Raw genomic sequence first — 17,236 nt, 5'->3', positions numbered from 1 at the left:
TTGTCCCACTCCTCTTTGCAGATCCTTTCTAAGTCATTAAGGTTTCGAGGCTGACTTTGGCTATGGGACTAAGGTCTTGAGACTGGCTTGGCCACTCCAGGACCTTAAAGGGACACTGAACCCAATTTTTTTTCTTTTGTAATTCAGAAAGAGCATGCAATTTTAAGCAACTTTCTAATTTACTACAATTATCAATTTTTCTTCATTCTCTTGATATCATTATTTGAAAAAGAAGGCATCTAAGCTTTTTTTTTGTTTCAGTACTCTGGACAGCACTTTTTTATTGGTGGATGAATTTATCCACCAATCAGCAAGGACAACCCAGGTTGTTCACCAAAAATGGGCCGGCATCTAAACTTACATTCTTGCATTTCAAATAAAGATACCAAGAGAATGAAGAAAATTTGATAATAGGAGTAAATTAGAAAGTTGCTTAAAATTTCATGCTCAATCTGAATCACGAAATAATTTTTTGGGATACAATGTCCCTTTAATGTGCTTTTTCTTGAGCCACTCCTTTGTTGCCTTGGCCTTGTGTTTTGGGTTGTTGTCATGCTGGAATACCCATCCATGACTTATTTTCAATGCCCTGGCTGAGGGAAGGAGGTTCTCACCCAAGATTTGATGGCAAATCGTCCCTTTAATGCAGTGAAGTTGTCCTGTCCCCCACACCCCCAAAGCATGTTTCCACCTCTATGTTTGACGGTGGGGATGGTGTTCTTAGGGTTATAGGCAGCATTCTTCCTCCTCCTCCAAACACGGCGAGTTGAGTTGATGCAAAGAGCTTGATTTTGGTCTTATCTAACTACAACACTTTCTCCCAGTTCTCCTCTGAATCATTCAGCTGTTCATTGGCAAACTTCAGACGGGCCTGTACATGTGCTTTCTTGAGCAGGGGGACCTTGCGGGCGCTGCAGGATTTTAGTCCTTCACGGCATAGTGTGTTACCAATTGTTTTCTTGGTGACTATGGTCCCAGCTACCTTGAGATCATACATCCTCCCATGTAGTTCTGGGCTGATTCCTCACCGTTCTCATGATCATTGAAACTCCACGAGGTGAGAGCTTGCATGGAGCCCCAGACCGAGGAAGATTGACAGTTATTTTGTATTTGTTCCATTTGCAAATTATCGCAACAACTGTTGTCACCTTGTCACCAAGCTGCTTGGTGATGGTCTTGTAGCTCATTCCAGCCTTGTGTAGTTCTACAATCTTGTCCCTGACATCCTTGGACAGCTCTTTGGTCTTGACCATGGTGGAGAGTTTGGAATCTGATTGATTGATTGCTCCTGTGGACAGTTGTCTTTTATACATATAAAAGCTGAGATTAGGAGCACCCCCTTTAAGAGAGTGCTCCTAATTTCAGCTCGTTACCTGTATAAAAGACACATGGGAGACAGAAATCTTGCTGATTGATAGGGGATCAAATACTTATTTCACTCATTAAAATGCAAATCAATTTATAACTTTTTTGAAATGTGTTTTTCTGGATTTTGTTGTTGTTAGTCTGTCTCTCACTGTTCAAATAAACCTACCATTAAAATTATAGACTGATCATTTGTTTGTCAGTGGGCAAACATACAAAATCAGCAGGGGATAAAAAATGTTTTCCCCTCACTGTAGATGAATTGTAAAATCTCACCTTTACAGTGAGATGAGGAGCTTTGGGAACCTCTCAAGCATCTATAATTTAAGCCATTGTTCAACTTAAATGTTAACGAACTTTTACTTATAGTTTTTTCAGACAGAACAATCATTTTTGCTCTTCCATTCATTCCTGTCCATTAAGAGTCCTTTCTGGTATAATCATTTATATATCATTTATTCAGAATTGATAATATCTGCCTAATGAATATATGCAGATTATTTTGTATAACATGGTAATTAATATCCGTTTATGATGTGGAATTAAAGGGACAGTGAAGTCAGAATTAAACTTTAATGGATCATATAGAACATACAGTTTTTAACAACTTTCCTATTTATTTCTGTTATCTAATTTTCTTTAATCTAATTTGCTTTATTCTCTTGGTATTCTTTGTTGAAAAGCATACCTAGGTAGGCTCAGGAGCAGCAATGAATCACTGGGAGCTAGCTGCTGGTTGCACAAATAACATAATTTATGTAAGAACTTACCTGATAAATTAATTTCTTTCATAGTGGCAAGAGTCAATGAGCTAGTGACGTATGGGATATACATTCCTACCAGGAGGGGGCAAAGTTTCCCAAACCCCAAAATGCCCATAAATACACCTCCTTTCTCACTCATACCTTAGTTTAACGTGTGGCCAAGAAATGAGGTGTAAAAGGAGGAGTAAAAAGCATACAAAAAGAGGAACTGGAAAAAATAAAGTGCTTTATACAAAAAAAATCATAACAACAAAAAATAGGGTGGGTCTCATGCAGGCCCATTTATCAAGCTCCGTATGGAGCTTGAAGGGCCGTGTTTCTGGCGAGTCTTCAGACTCGCCAGAAACACAAGTTATGAAGCAGCGGTCTAAAGACCGCTGCTTCATAACCCTGTCCGCCTGCTCTGAGCAGGCGGACAGGAACCGCCGGAAATCAACCCGATCGAATACGATCGGGTTGATTGACAGCTCCCTGCTGGCGGCCGATTGGCCGCGAGTCAGCAGGGGGCGGCGTTGCACCAGCAGCTCTTGTGAGCTGCTGGTGCAATGTTAAATGTGGAGAGCGTATTGCTCTCCGCATTTAGCGAGGTCTTGCGGACCTGATCCGCAGTGTCGGATCAGGTCCGCAAGCCCTTTGATAAATGGGCCCCATGGACTCTTGCCACTATGAAAGAAATGAATTTATCAGGTTAGTTCTTACATAAATTATGTTTTCTTTCATGTAAGTGGCAAGAGTCCATGAGCTAGTGACGTATGGGATATAATACCCAAGATGTGGAATACCACGAGTCACTAGAGATGGAGGGATAAAATAACAACAGCTAAATCCGCTGAGAAATTAAATCCAAAATAATTGAGTTTTCTTAAAAAAAATAAAAAATAAACTCAAATCAAAGGCATTAGAATCAAACTGAGACAATTGCCTGAATAACCTTTCTATCAAAGGCTGCTCCCGAGGAAGCAAACACAGCAAAATGGTAAAATGTAGTAAAAGTATGCAAAGAAGACCAAGTTGCTGTTTTGCAAATTTGATCAACTGAAGCTTCATTCTTAAAAGCCCAAGAAGTGGCAACTGTTCTAGTAGAATGAGCTGTAATTCTCTGAGGCGAAGACAGCCCCACCTCCAAATAAGCTTTGTGAATCAAAAGTTTCAACCAAGATGCCAAAAAAATGGCAGAGGCTTTCTGACCTTTCCTGTCTTTCAGACTTTCTGAAATCTTTAGTAGCCTCAATATAATATTTCAAAGCTCTTACCACATCCAAAGAATGTAAAGACCTTTCAAGAGTTTTCTTAGGATTAGGACACAAGGAAGGAACAACAATTTCCCCATTGATGTTGTTAGAATTCACAACTTAGGCAAAAATGTAAATGAAGTCTGCAAAACAGCTTTATCTTGATGGAAAATCAGATAAGGAGACTCACAAGAGAGAGCAGACAATGCAGAAACTCTTCTAGCAGAAGAGAGAGCCAAAAAAATAACACTTTTCAAGAAAGTAGTTTAATATCCAAAGAATGCATAGGCTCAAAGGGAGGAGCCTGCAAAATCTTCAAAGCCAAATTGAGACTCCAAGGAGGAGAAATAGATTTAATAACAGGTTTGATACGAATCAAAGCCTGAACAAAACAGTATCAGGAAGTTTAGCAATCTTTCTTTGAAATAAGAAGGAGCAGAAATTTTTCCTCTAAAAGTATTTGCAGACAAACCCTTATCCAAACCATCCTGAGGAAACTGTAAAATCCTTGGAATTCTGAAAGAAAGCCAAGAATAATTATGAGTGGAACACCATGAAATATAGGTTTTCCCAACCCGACAATACATTTTCCTTGAAACAGACTTACGAGCCTGTATCATAGTGCTAATCACTGAGTCAGAGAAACCTCTATGACTAAGCACTAAGCGTTCAATTTCCATGCCATCAAATTTAAAGATTTGAGATCCTAATGGACAAACGGCCCTTGAGACAAAAGGTCTGGTCTTAAAAGAAGTGGCCAAAGCTTGCAACTGGACATCCAGACAAGATCCACATACCAAAACCTGTGAGGCCATGCTGGTGCTATTAGAAACACATGAGATTGTTCCATTATGATCTTGGAGATCACCCTTGGAATTAGAGCCAGAGGCGGAAAAATATAAGCAGGTTGGTAAAACCAGGAACCTGCTAAGGCATCCACCATCTCCACCTGAGGATCCCTGGACCTGGAAAGGTATCTGGGAAGCTTCTTGTTTAGATGAGAGGCCATCAGATCTATTTCTGCAGGACCCCACATCTGTACAAGATGAAAAAATACTTCTGGATGGAGAGACCACTCCCTTGGATGTAAAGTATGACGGCTGAGATAAATCCGCTTCCCAATTGTCTACACCTGGGATATGAATTGCAGATATTTGACAAGAGCTGGATTCCACCCAAGAAAGTATCCAAGATACTTATTTCATTGCTGAAGGACTGCGAGTCCCTCCTTCATGATTGACATATGCCACTGTTGTGATATTGTCTGTTTGAAAACAAATGTAAGGTTCTCTCTTCAATAGAAGAGGCCACGCCTGAAGAGCTTTGAAAATAGCACAGAGTTCTAAAATATTGATTGGTAACCTTGCCTCTTGAGGTTTCCAAACCCCTTGTGCTGTCAGAGACCCCCAGACAGCTCCTCAACCTGTAAGACTTGCATCTGTTGTGATCACAGTCCAGGTAGGACGAACAAATGAGGCCCCTTGAACAATAAGGTGATGGTCTAACCACCAAGTCAGAGAGAGTTGAGTGTTAGGATTTAAGTAAATCAGTTGTAATATCTGAGAATAATACCTGCTCCATTGGTGCAACATGCAAAGCTGTAGAGGTCTCATATGAAAACGAGCAAAGGGGATCGCGTCCGCTGCTGCAGTCATGAGACCTAAAACTTCCATGCACATAGCCACTAAAGGGAATGATAGAGACTGAAAGTTTAGACAAGCTAAAACTAACTTCATTTGTCTCTTGTCTGTCAGAGAAAGACAAAGTGACCCTTGTCTGACGCTTGTCTGAGGAATCAAGAAATTCTTTTGTAAATTGATCCTCCAACCATGTTTTTGAAGAAACCACACTGGTTGTTTCATGGGAGTTTCTGCTAAATGAAAAGATTGAGCTAGTACCAAGATATCTTCCAAATAAGGAAACACCACAATACCCTGCTCTCTGATTACAGATAGAAGAGCACCAAGAACCTTTGAAAAGATTATCAGAGCTGTTGCTAGGCCAAATGGAAGAGCAACAAATTGGTAATGCTTTTCTAGAAAAGAGAATCTCAGAAACCGATAGTGGTCTGGATGAATCAGAATGTGAAGATAAGCGTCCTGTAAATCAATTTTGGACATGAAATGACCTTGTTGAACAATTTAAATATTTCAGATCCAGAATTGGTCTGAACGAATCTTCTTTCTTTGGGACACTGAATAGATTTGAATAAAAACCCAAACCCTGTTCCTGCAGAGGAACTGGAACAATCCTCCCTGAAAGCTCTAGTTCTGAAACGCATTTCCAAAATGCCTGACCCTTCACAGGGTTTGTTGGAATATGAGAAAGAATCTTCCCATGATGAGAGGTCTTATTCTGAAACCTATTCGATACCCCCAAGAAACATTATTGTGAATCCACTGATTTTGAACAGAAACTGTCCAAATGTATAGAAATCATTTCAATCTGCCCCCCACCAGTTGAACTGGTTTGAGGGCCGCACCTTCATGCAGTCTTAGGGAATGGATTTGGTTTTTTATAAGGCTTGGATTTATTCCAATTTGGAGATGGATTCCAATTAGAGCTTGAGGCCTTAGGGGAAGGAGAGGTCTTTTGTTCTCTACAAGAAACAAAAACGATTGGTAGCTTTAAATTTACCCTTATATTTCTTATCATGGGGCAGAAAAACTCCCTTTCCCCTGGTGATAGTGGAGATAATAGAATTCAATTGAGAACCAAATAAATTACTACCCTGAAATGATAAAGATAGTAATCTAGATTTAGACACCATATCAGCATTCCAAGATTTAAGCCATAAAGCTCTTCTAGTAAGAATAGCTAAATACATAGATTTAATATCAATCTTAATGACATCAAATATAGCATCACAGATAAAATGATTAGCATGTTGAAGTAAAAAAACAATGCTAGACAATTCAGGATCTGTTGAGCTAAACTTTCCAACCAAAAAGTTGAAGCAGCAGCAACATCAGCCATAGAAATGGCAGGTCTAAGAATATAGTGAATATGTAAATATACTTTTCTAAGATATGATTCAATCTTCCTATCTAAAGGATCCTTAAAAGAAGTACTATATTCCATAGAAATAGTAGTACGTTTGGTGAGAGTAGAAATAGCCCCATCAACCTTAGGGTCTTTTTCCCAAAACTCCAAATTAGCCACAGGTAATGGATATAGTTTTTTAAACCTAGAAGAAAGGTTAAAAGAAGCACCAAGTTTAGACCATTCCTTAGTAAACATATATAACTTAGCTTTGGTAGAATTGTTTTCAGGCAGCTTAGTTCCTACAGTAACATCAGAGGCAGGATCAGTCTTGCAAAATGTAACAAAAAAGAAAAAAAAAACATTTAAACAGAATATCCAATTTCCTCAAAGTAACAGTTTCAGGACTGGGAAAAAATGCTTATGATAAAATTATGGTAAAAATCAAAAGCAATCAACCTAGCCCACAAAGAACAAATGAGAGCAGAGAGCAAAAGGAGAGACTTAATATAACACGTTTTGGTGCCAAGAAAGGCGCAAGTGCAGAAAAAACTTTTGTCGCCAAAGCTTAACAAGTGAAATGACGAGACTCGCGTCATAACCGGTGCGACTTTGCAGCTAAAAACTCGATGCAAAACAGAATGAGAAGCAGTCTGCCAGGAACGAACAGCAGCATCAATAGTTTGTTCTATGGCCCGGTTGCCACCTGGTAGTAGCTTCTTTCTGCCCAATTGTGCTTTTCACAGAGGAAAACTTTCCTGTAGTATATCAGTCTGATCCCGCCGACGTGGTCAGTCCAGCCCCGAAATACCAGGCAATTCTCCTCTGAACAAGGAACATGACAACCCCAGACGATCGTTTCGGCCTCCTTTGGGCCTCGTCAGTGAGGTGCAGCCATATCCCTCTAAGCACATTGGGCAAGGAGTCCACGTCTGGTTTCCCCCATCACCCTTAGGGAGACTATACCCAGGATCCACAAGCGATGCTGCTGTTTGTTCCTGGCAGACTGCTCCTCATTCTGTTTTGCATATGTAAATATGACCCTGGGGATAGTCATCACGAGCCTAAGCCCACGAAAATTTGAAAAAACAGACTCCAAGTTACAAGTAATCTGGAACCCCAGGTAAGTCTAAAAAACTCCTATAAAAATTATTTCCATGCTGAAACTGTTAGACTGCAAAAGGGAAATACACAGACCTGACTCATGGCAAATATATACAATATACATTTAAAACTTTATAATATAAAGTGCCAAACATAGCTGAGAGTGTCTTAAAAAATGATATATACTTACCTGAAGACACCCATCTACATATAGCAGGCAGCCAAACCAGTACTGAAACATATCAGCAGGGGTAATGGTAGAGGATTAGAATGTCGATCTGTAAAGGGTAAAGGGAGGCAGCAGATGAATCCCTGTGACCGATTTACAGAGAGCCTTAGAATAGATTTCCCATAGGTGAAAACATAGTGTCGTCAGGCAATACTCCCTTCACATCCCTCAGACAAACACTGTACTTTGAGAGGAACTGGGCTTCAATATGCTTAGAAGCGCCTATCACAGAAGAAAATCAAACACAACTTGCTTCACCACCTCCACAAGGAGGCAAAGTTTGTAAAACTAATGTATGAGTGAGGTAGGAGCTGTATTTATGGGCATTTTGCGGTTTGGGAAACTTTGCCCCGTCCTGGTAGGAATGTATATCCCATACGTCACTAGCTCATGGACTCTTGCCACTTACATTAAAGAAATGCCTCTTGTAAATGGCTAACCTAATGTGTTCAGCTATCTCCAGTAATGCATTACTGCTCCTTCAAGAAAGGATACCCAAGGAATTAAAGGGACACTAAACCCCAATTGTTTCTTACATAATTCAGATAGAGCTTGCAATTTTAAGCAACTTTCTAATTTACTCCTTTTATCAATTTTTCTTCGTTCTCTTGTTATCTTTATTTGAAAATGCAGGAATCACGTGTAGTCTCCTCAATCGGCTTGCAACTGCATGTGTAGTCAGTGAGTGGGACAGCAGTGTGTTTGCAATGCGGTCAGTAACCAGTCGGACTCGCATAACTCTGAGGGCGGCAGCTTAAACGCTGAGCAGAAGTCAAAGTGTTGTTTTTTTTGCAGCTAGCTCCCAGTAGTGCATTGCTGCTCCTGCTCTTGATATATGGATAGGAAGAGAAAGCTTAAAAATACATGATGATGAAGTGTGAATGTCTTTATCTAATATTCCACTAAATATTCATAAACTGTGTTCATCCCATCAACCTCATACATCCCATTAAAATAGTAAGTAGCTATTGGTGTTATTAAGCATTTTTTATTCTTGCACATACATACTGTTACTTGTAAATACATTTCGTAATTATATAATTTATGTATGTGTCCGTATCTCTTATAACAAGTTAGTTTAACCTCCTGTTTGCTTGTACAACGGATTACTGTGTCGCGAAATGATGTAGGTCTAAAAAGTGCGTCACCAACATGAGAAGTCTGGAAAGCTCTGCTCTAACTGAATCATGTAAGAAACAATTGGGGTTTAGTGTCCCCTTGATAATAAAGGTAAACTGAAAAGGCAAATATCTGAATGAAGGAAAAATGGTTGCTCTCTCTATAATACAGAATAAAGCCATTTAAATATTCTGGATAATCCTTGATAGTGACGATAAAGATGCCTAACCAGGGCCCTATAAAATAAAAGATTATTTAAAGTGATAGCTGCACTAAAATAATAAATCTATAACTATAACTATTTCCTGTTCATATTTTTTTTTTATAAAATTACTTTCCCCCCCCCCCCCCTTGTAATAACCCTCCGGCCGCCTCCGTGCTGGTGGTGCAGCCAATATGGATTTCTTTAGCAGCATTTTCTAACACTGCTGCCGGTCATAGTCATAGAACCAATTCTTAAAGGGATATGAAATTCAATTTTTTTCTTTCATGATTCAGATAAAGGATACAATTTTTAACGAATTTCCAATTTCTTTCTATTATCTCATTTTCTTGGTTCCCTTGGTATCCTTGTTGAAAAGCATACCTACGTTGGCTCAGGAGGTGGAAGCTAGCTGCTGATTGGTGGCTTCATATACAGTATATGCTCTTGTAATTGGCTTAACATTTGAGTTCATCTAGCTCCCAGTAGGGCGTTGCTGCTCCTTTAATAAGGATATTAAGAGAATGAAACAAAATTGATAATAGAGGGAAACTGGAAAATTGGTTAAAAATGGTTTTTATATCTGAATCATGAAAGTTTTCATGACCCTTTAAAAAAATCAAGCCCCACACATGAGAGAGCTTTCAAAAAAACTTTTAAAATTCAGTTTTGTTTTTTTTAATTAATAACTCATTATCATCCCATTACTTTATGTATGGATACTGTTGTATACTGCAACTGTCTATAGCCTATCATAGTCCAGGGATATACAACACAGAGATTACTTATTTTAGCGCATATATAAATTATTTATTGCTATGCAGGTCTTTTGCCACGTTTAATGCTTTATTTTTTTGTTTTAATACATTTTATTTTTGTAGTTGTTCTCATTTCAAGTATACGTGTATAAATGTACTTTCCCTTTAAATAAAAATGCAAAATTTCTCACAGCGCTTTTAGTTTTTAGTTTTATGATGGTGCTTGCAACATTATTATTATTATTATTATTATTATTATTATTATTATTATTATTAACAGGTATTTGTAGAGTGCTAACAGATTCCGCAGCGCTATAAACATAGTTGGTATACAGGATAATATTTATAGGGATCAAATGGGTAGAGGGCCCTGCCGAGAGTTGTACTTTTGTAGTGGGTTTATGAATTATGAGAACATTGTTCTCTTTAAAACTTTTTTCCAATAATTTGCTCTCTTTTGTAAACTGCTCCATTCCCCTGTAGTATAATTTTCATATTGCACAGTATAGTAAATACTAGACATACATTTTATTGTTATTATTTGTTCACAAATGAATAACAATTGGAACTTTCAACAAATTAAAGGCTCGCCAGAAACAGCAGTTATGAAGCAGCGGTCTTAAGACCACTGCTCCTTAACTGGTACGCTGTCTCTGTGGCTGCGGACATCAATCCGTCCGATCCTATATGATCGGGTTGATTGTCACCCCCTGCTAGCGGCAAATCTGCAGGGGGCATTGCACAAGCAGTTCACCAGAACTGCTTGTGCAATGTTAAATGCCGACATCATATACTGTCGGCATTCAGCGATGTCTGGCGGACATTGGTAAATCGGCCCCCATGTGTATTTTTCATGTTTGGTTTCTCTTTAATGAGAATTTAAAATTGTTTAAAAAGATAGAAAAACCTTTTATTACCCACTAGTTGATAAGCCTGCCCAGAGGGCAGTCTATGTATTAAAAATGCAAGCTACAAAAAATAAAACAGTAAAAATACAGAAAAAAATAAACAAAGCTATCCAAAATAATACAATTAAACCTAAACTAATACCCCTATAAAAATAAAAACACCCCCTTATCTAATACTAAACTACCAAGGGCTTTTTGTAGGGTATTGCCCTAAAGAAATCAACTATTTTACATTAAACAAAGTCCCCGCTAACAGTAAGAGCCTCCACCCACCAACCCCCCCCCAAAAAAAAAAAAAACGTACACTAATAAACCTAAACTACACATTACCCCCAATGGGGCATTTGTATGGGCATTGCCCTTAAAAGGGCATTCAGCTCTTTTAGGATAGCCCAAATCCTAATCTAAAAAAAATAATTAAAAAAAATAACACTATGCCCCAAATAGGTACTCACGGTTCTGAAGTTCGGCGGAGAAGGTCTTTTTCCAGGCAGATCCATTATCTTCTATATTCATCCACTGTGAAGGTGGCGCGGAGCGGTCTTCCCAGATGTGGCGATCCTCGGCGGCGGTGCTCTTTAGCTGCTTGTAGAGGCTCCTCTTCATGCGATCATCCACAACACACTGAAAATTGAATGAAAGGTACCCCATATTTATTGGGGTACCTTGCATTCCTATTGGCTGAATTATTTTAAATCAGCAAATAGGAAGAGAGCTACTGAAATCTTATTGGCTGATTTGAACAGCCAATAGGATTTCTGTAGCTCTCATCCTATTGGCTAATTTGAATTTTAAGAATCAAATCAGCCATTAGGAATTCAAGGAACGCCATATTTAATCGCATACCTTGAATTCATTATTCAGTGTACGGCAGCGATCGTACGAAGAGGATCCTTAACGGTCGCCGGTCTTAAAGGGACACTGAAACCAAATTTTTTGCTTTCGTGATTCAGATAGAGCATGCAATTTTAAGCAACTTTCTAAGTTACTCCTATTATCATTTTTTCTTCGTTCTCTTGCTATCTTTATTTGACAAAGAAGGCATTTAAGCTTTTTTTTTTGTTTAGGACTCTGGACAGCACTTTTTTATTGGTGGGTGAATTTATCCACCAATCAGCAAGGACAACCCAGGTTGTTCACCAAAAATGGGCCGGCATCTAAACTTACATTCTTGCATTCAAATAAAGATACCAAGAGAATGAAGAAAATTTGATAATAGGACTAAATCATAAAGTTGCTTAAAATTTCATGCTCTATCTGAATCACAAAAGAAAAATATTGGGTTCAGTGTCCCTTTAAGTTCCGCCGTCGCCGGTCTTCAGTTCTGCGGTCCAGAATGAAGATAGAAGAGACGGACGCTTGGAAGAAGACTTCACCACCTGGAACAGGACCTTCTCCGCCAGACTGGGGATTAGAGTTAGTTTTTTTTTAAAAAAAATGTGTTTATTTTATTTTTGAGATTAGTAATTTTGGGCAATCTTAAAAGAGCTGAATGCCCTTTTAAGGGCAGTAAAAGAGCTGAATACCCTTTTAAGGGCGATGCCCATACAAATGCCCCTTTAGGGGCAATGGGTAGTTTAGGATTTTTTTAGTTAGATCTTTTATATTTTGGAGGGTTGTAATTGTTAGGGGGTGTTAGTAATTTTATTTCATAAAAGAGCTGTTAAACTTTAGGGCAATGCCCTACAAAAGGCCCTTTTAAGGGCTATTGGTTGTTTAGCAATAGATTAGTGGGGGGGGGGGTTATTTTTGGGGGACTGGTACTGTCTAACTGTAAAAAAAAAACCTCCAAAAATGCACTGAGATAAGAGGCGGCTTTCAATGGTTTAGAAATCAGTTTGAGCCTACCTAGGTTTAGCTTTCAACAAAGAATACCAAGAGAACAAATGACATTTGATGATAAAATTAAATTGGAAAGTTGTTTAAAATTGCATGCCCTATCTGAATCATAATCGTTTAACAAATAAATCAACCAATTTCTTTGATTTGTATGCTAGTTAAAAGCACCATTCGTTATTTGTTTGCAAACTAATAAAACTGAAAAAATGGAAATATCTAATATTATATACAATATCAACTGCTTTAGATTTGCGTTACCTTTTCTCCGATAAAATCTGTTACATAAGAGACAATCCTAGTGTTTGCTACTGTATATGTTGTCGATATTGTACCATGATATAGGAACCACAGTAAGTGACGCTTTTCTTTTCCTTTCCATTCATTCTACATCAAGCTTTCCTCACTTACATCTCTTTACCATGGGTAACTACTCATCTTCACTAGACGAGGGTAAGGTATTTCCACCTCTTTGCTGTTCTATCTGTGTTCTTTGCAGTAGTTTTAGAATGCATGAGTGAAATGTCATCCGGCTGCCCCTCCCCCAGTGGTAGCACTGCACTATTTAACCAGAATGTGTTTAGTGGATATTAGGTTTGACAGTAACATATTTGTGTAGTCAGATCGGGCTCATTACATAGCTCGAGTTACATCATGAATATATGCACCTTGCATCATTCTCATCTCCTAAGCAAAGTATTTTAGCTGCAGTCTGATGTAGCTTTGTATAAATCTAGTTACAGAAAATTCAGCATTCATAGCACAATACTTACCCCAGAATCATTAATCATCAGTTTGTCATTACCTGCGGGGTTCTATGTTAGATATGAAAAAGAGCCATCACTTTAAAGGAACACTCAAGTCAAAATGAAACTTTCATTATTTAGATAGAGCAGGCAATTGTAAACAACTTTCCAATTTACTTCCATTAACAAAATGTTCAGTCTTTTTATATTTACACCTTTAAGTCACCAGCTCCTACTGAACATGTCCAAGAATTCAAAGAATGTGTGTATACATTTGTGATTGGCTGATGTCTGTCACATGATACAGGGGGAGTGGAAATAGACATTTGTCAGAAAAATATCTACTACTCATTTGAAGTTTAGACTAAATGCTATTGCATTGTCTTGTTATAATACAAATCTGCTGTATTTACCGGTCCTTTAAGACCTTTGCCTTATTACTGTGAATCTTAATTAATATCATAGCCATATTTGTCCAGTAAGTCAGTAATGGTATTCCATTAAATACAGTAGAATTGCATAATCAACAAATGCATCATAAAAAGACAATGCAAAAGTTACTTAAAGGGACAGTCTACAATATAATTGTTGTTGTTTTAAAAGATAGATAATCCCTTTATTAACCATTCACAGTTAGATTAATATACTTTTCTTTCATGTAATTGGCAAGAGTCCATGAGCTAGTGACATATGGGATATACAATCCTACCAGGAGGGGCAAAGTTTCCCAAACCTCAAAATGCCTATAAATACACCCCTCACCACACCCACAATTCAGTTTTACAAACTTTGCCTCCTATGTTGAAGCCTGATTCCTCTCAGAGTACAGCGAATGTCAGAGGGACGTGAAGGGAGTATCACTTATTTGAATACAATGATTTCCCTAACGGGGATCTATTTCATAGGTTCTCTGTTATCTTTCGTAGAGATTCATCTCCTACCTCCCTTTTCAGATCAACAATATACTCTCAATTTACCATTACCTCTACTAATAAGTGTTTTAGTACTGGTTTGGCTATCTGCTATATGTGGATGGGTGTCTTTTGGTAAGTATGCTTTTTATTTCTTAAGATACCTCAGCTATGGTTTGGCACTTTATGCATTTATATAAAGTTCTAAATATATGTATTGTACTTATATTTGCCATGAGTCAGGTTCATGTATTTCCTTCAGCAGACTGTCAGTTTCATATTTGGGGAATTTAAACATTTTAAGAAATGTATTTCTTACCTGGAGTTTAGTCTTTTTTTCAATTGACTACTTCTTGCTATTGCGGGTATTAGGCCTGCGGGTGCGTCAAATGCTAAACTTTATTGTGTCATTTTTGGCGCGAAAAAAATAAGTTTATGACGCAACCACACCCACAATTCAGTTTTACAAACTTTGCCTCCTATGTTGAAGCCTGATTCCTCTCAGAGTACAGCGAATGTCAGAGGGATGTGAAGGGAGTATCACTTATTTGAATACAATGATTTCCCTAACGGGGATCTATTTCATAGGTTCTCTGTTATCGGTCGTAGAGATTCATCTCCTACCTCCCTTTTCAGATCAACAATAAACTCTCAATTTACCATTACCTCTACTAATAAGTGTTTTAGTACTGGTTTGGCTATCTGCTATATGTGGATGGGTGTCTTTTGGTAAGTATGTTTTTTATTTCTTAAGACACCTCAGCTATGGTTTGGCACTTTATGCATTTATATAAAGTTCTAAATATATGTATTGTACTTATATTTGCCATGAGTCAGGTTCATGTATTTCCTTCAGCAGACTGTCAGTTTCATATTTGGGGAATTTAAACATTTTAAGAAATGTATTTCTTACCTGGGGTTTAGTCTTTTTTTCAATTGACTACTTCTTGCTATTGCGGGTATTAGGCCTGCGGGTGCGTCAAATGCTAAACTTTATTGCGTAATTTTTGGCGCAAAATAAATAAGTTTATGACGCAACTTCGTCATTTCCGCCGTCATACGTGACGCCGAGACCTTTCACACGGCGGCTTCATTAGTGACGCGAGTTTCCGGTTATTTTTGGCACCAAAAAAGTTTACGTTACGTTGTGCGTCATACTTGGCGCCAATTTTTTTTTCATTATTTCAATACCCCATTGATGTTTGCTTTTTTCTCTATCAGAGGCCTATGCTTTTGCATTTTTTCCATTCCTGAAACTGTCATATAAGGAAATAGATAATTTTGCTTTATATGTTGTTTTTTTCTCTTACATTGAGCAAGATGTCCCAATCTGATCCTGTCTCAGAAGTTTCTGCTGGAACATTGATGCCTGACATCGGTTCTACCAAAGCTAAGTGCATTTGTTGTAAAAGTGTAGAAATTATTTCACCAAATGTCATTTGTAATAGTTGTCATGATAAACTTTTACATGCAGATAGTGTTTCCATCAGTAATTGTACATTGCCAGTTGCAGTTCCTTCAACTTCTAATGTGCATGATATACCTGTAAATTTTAAAGAATTTGTTTCTGATTCTATTCTGAAGGCTTTGTCTGCATTTCCACCTTCTAATAAACGTAAAAGGTCTTTTAAAACTTCTCATTTAGCTGATGAAATTTCAAATGACCAACAACATAATAATGTATCCTCTTCTGATGAGGATCTATCTGATTCAGAAGATCCTTCCTCAGACATTGACACTGACAAATCTACTTATTTATTTAAAATAGAGTATATGCGTTCTTTATTAAAAGAAGTGTTAACTTTGGATATTGAGGTAACCAGTCCTATTGATGTTCAGTCTAATAAACGTTTAAATGCTGTTTTTAAACCTCCTGTGGTTTCCCCAAATCTACTTATTTATTTAAAATAGAGTATATGCGTTCTTTATTAAAAGAAGTGTTAACTTTGGATATTGAGGTAACCAGTCCTATTGATGTTCAGTCTAATAAACGTTTAAATGCTGTTTTTAAACCTCCTGTGGTTTCCCCAGGGGTTTTTCCTATTCCTGAGGCTTTTTCTGATGTGATTTCTAGGGAATGGAATAAGCCAGGTACTTCTTTTATTCCTTCTTCAAGGTTTAAAAAATTGTATCCTTTACCAGCAAAATCTATAAGGTTTTGGGAAAAAATCCCCAAAGTTGATGGGGCTATTTCTACTCTTGCTAACCGTACCACTATTCCTATGGAAGATAGTACTTCCTTTAAGGATCCTTTAGATAGGAAGCTTGAATCTTATCTAAGGAAGGCCTATTTATATTAAGGTCATCTTCTCAGATCTGCTATTTCTTTGGCTGATGTTGCGGCTGCCTCAACTTTTTGGTTGGAGAATTTAGTGCAACGAGAATTGGATCCTGACATATCTAGCATTACTCGCTTACTGCAACATGCTAATCATTTTATTTGTGATGCCATTTTTGATATTATCAAAATTGATGTTAGATCCATGTCTTTAGCTGTACAGGGAGTGCAGAATTATTAGGCAAGTTGTATTTTTGAGGATTAATTTTATTATTGAACAACAACCATGTTCTCAATGAACCCAAAAAACTCATTAATATCAAAGCTGAATAGTTTTGGAAGTAGTTTTTAGTTTGTTTTTAGTTTTAGCTATTTTAGGGGGATATCTGTGTGTGCAGGTGACTATTACTGTGCATAATTATTAGGCAACTTAACAAAAAACAAATATATACCCATTTCAATTATTTATTTTTACCAGTGAAACCAATATAACATCTCAACATTCACAAATATACATTTCTGACATTCAAAAACAAAACAAAAACAAATCAGTGACCAATATAGCCACCTTTCTTTGCAAGGACACTCAAAAGCCTGCCATCCATGGATTCTGTCAGTGTTTTGATCTGTTCACCATCAACATTGCGTGCAGCAGCAACCACAGCCTCCCAGACACTGTTCAGAGAGGTGTACTGTTTTCCCTCCTTGTAAATCTCACATTTGATGATGGACCACAGGTTCTCAATGGGGTTCAGATCAGGTGAACAAGGAGGCCATGTCATTAGATTTTCTTCTTTTATAC

The 17,236-nt window shown here is 37.8% G+C and overlaps 1 protein-coding gene and 1 long non-coding RNA gene across 4 annotated transcripts in view; one reads left to right on the top strand and one right to left on the bottom strand.

Moving 5' to 3' along the window:
• Positions 1-13,379, bottom strand: part of LOC128653231 (uncharacterized) — a 155,770-nt gene extending 142,391 nt beyond the window's left edge. The window contains exon 1 of the long non-coding RNA XR_008401341.1: positions 13,273-13,379. This is a non-coding gene — a long non-coding RNA (uncharacterized LOC128653231). The remainder of the gene's footprint in view (positions 1-13,272) is intronic.
• SH3KBP1 (SH3 domain containing kinase binding protein 1) overlaps positions 1-17,236 on the top strand; it is a 950,191-nt gene that overhangs the window by 880,704 nt on the left and 52,251 nt on the right. The gene's annotated exons all lie outside the window — the stretch shown is intronic.

This window comes from Bombina bombina, chromosome 3 (genome assembly GCF_027579735.1).
Source record: "Bombina bombina isolate aBomBom1 chromosome 3, aBomBom1.pri, whole genome shotgun sequence".
NCBI lineage: Eukaryota > Metazoa > Chordata > Amphibia > Anura > Bombinatoridae > Bombina > Bombina bombina.
The sequence above is the reverse complement of the archived record's forward strand: the minus strand, read 5'-3'. Positions and strand labels throughout refer to the sequence as shown.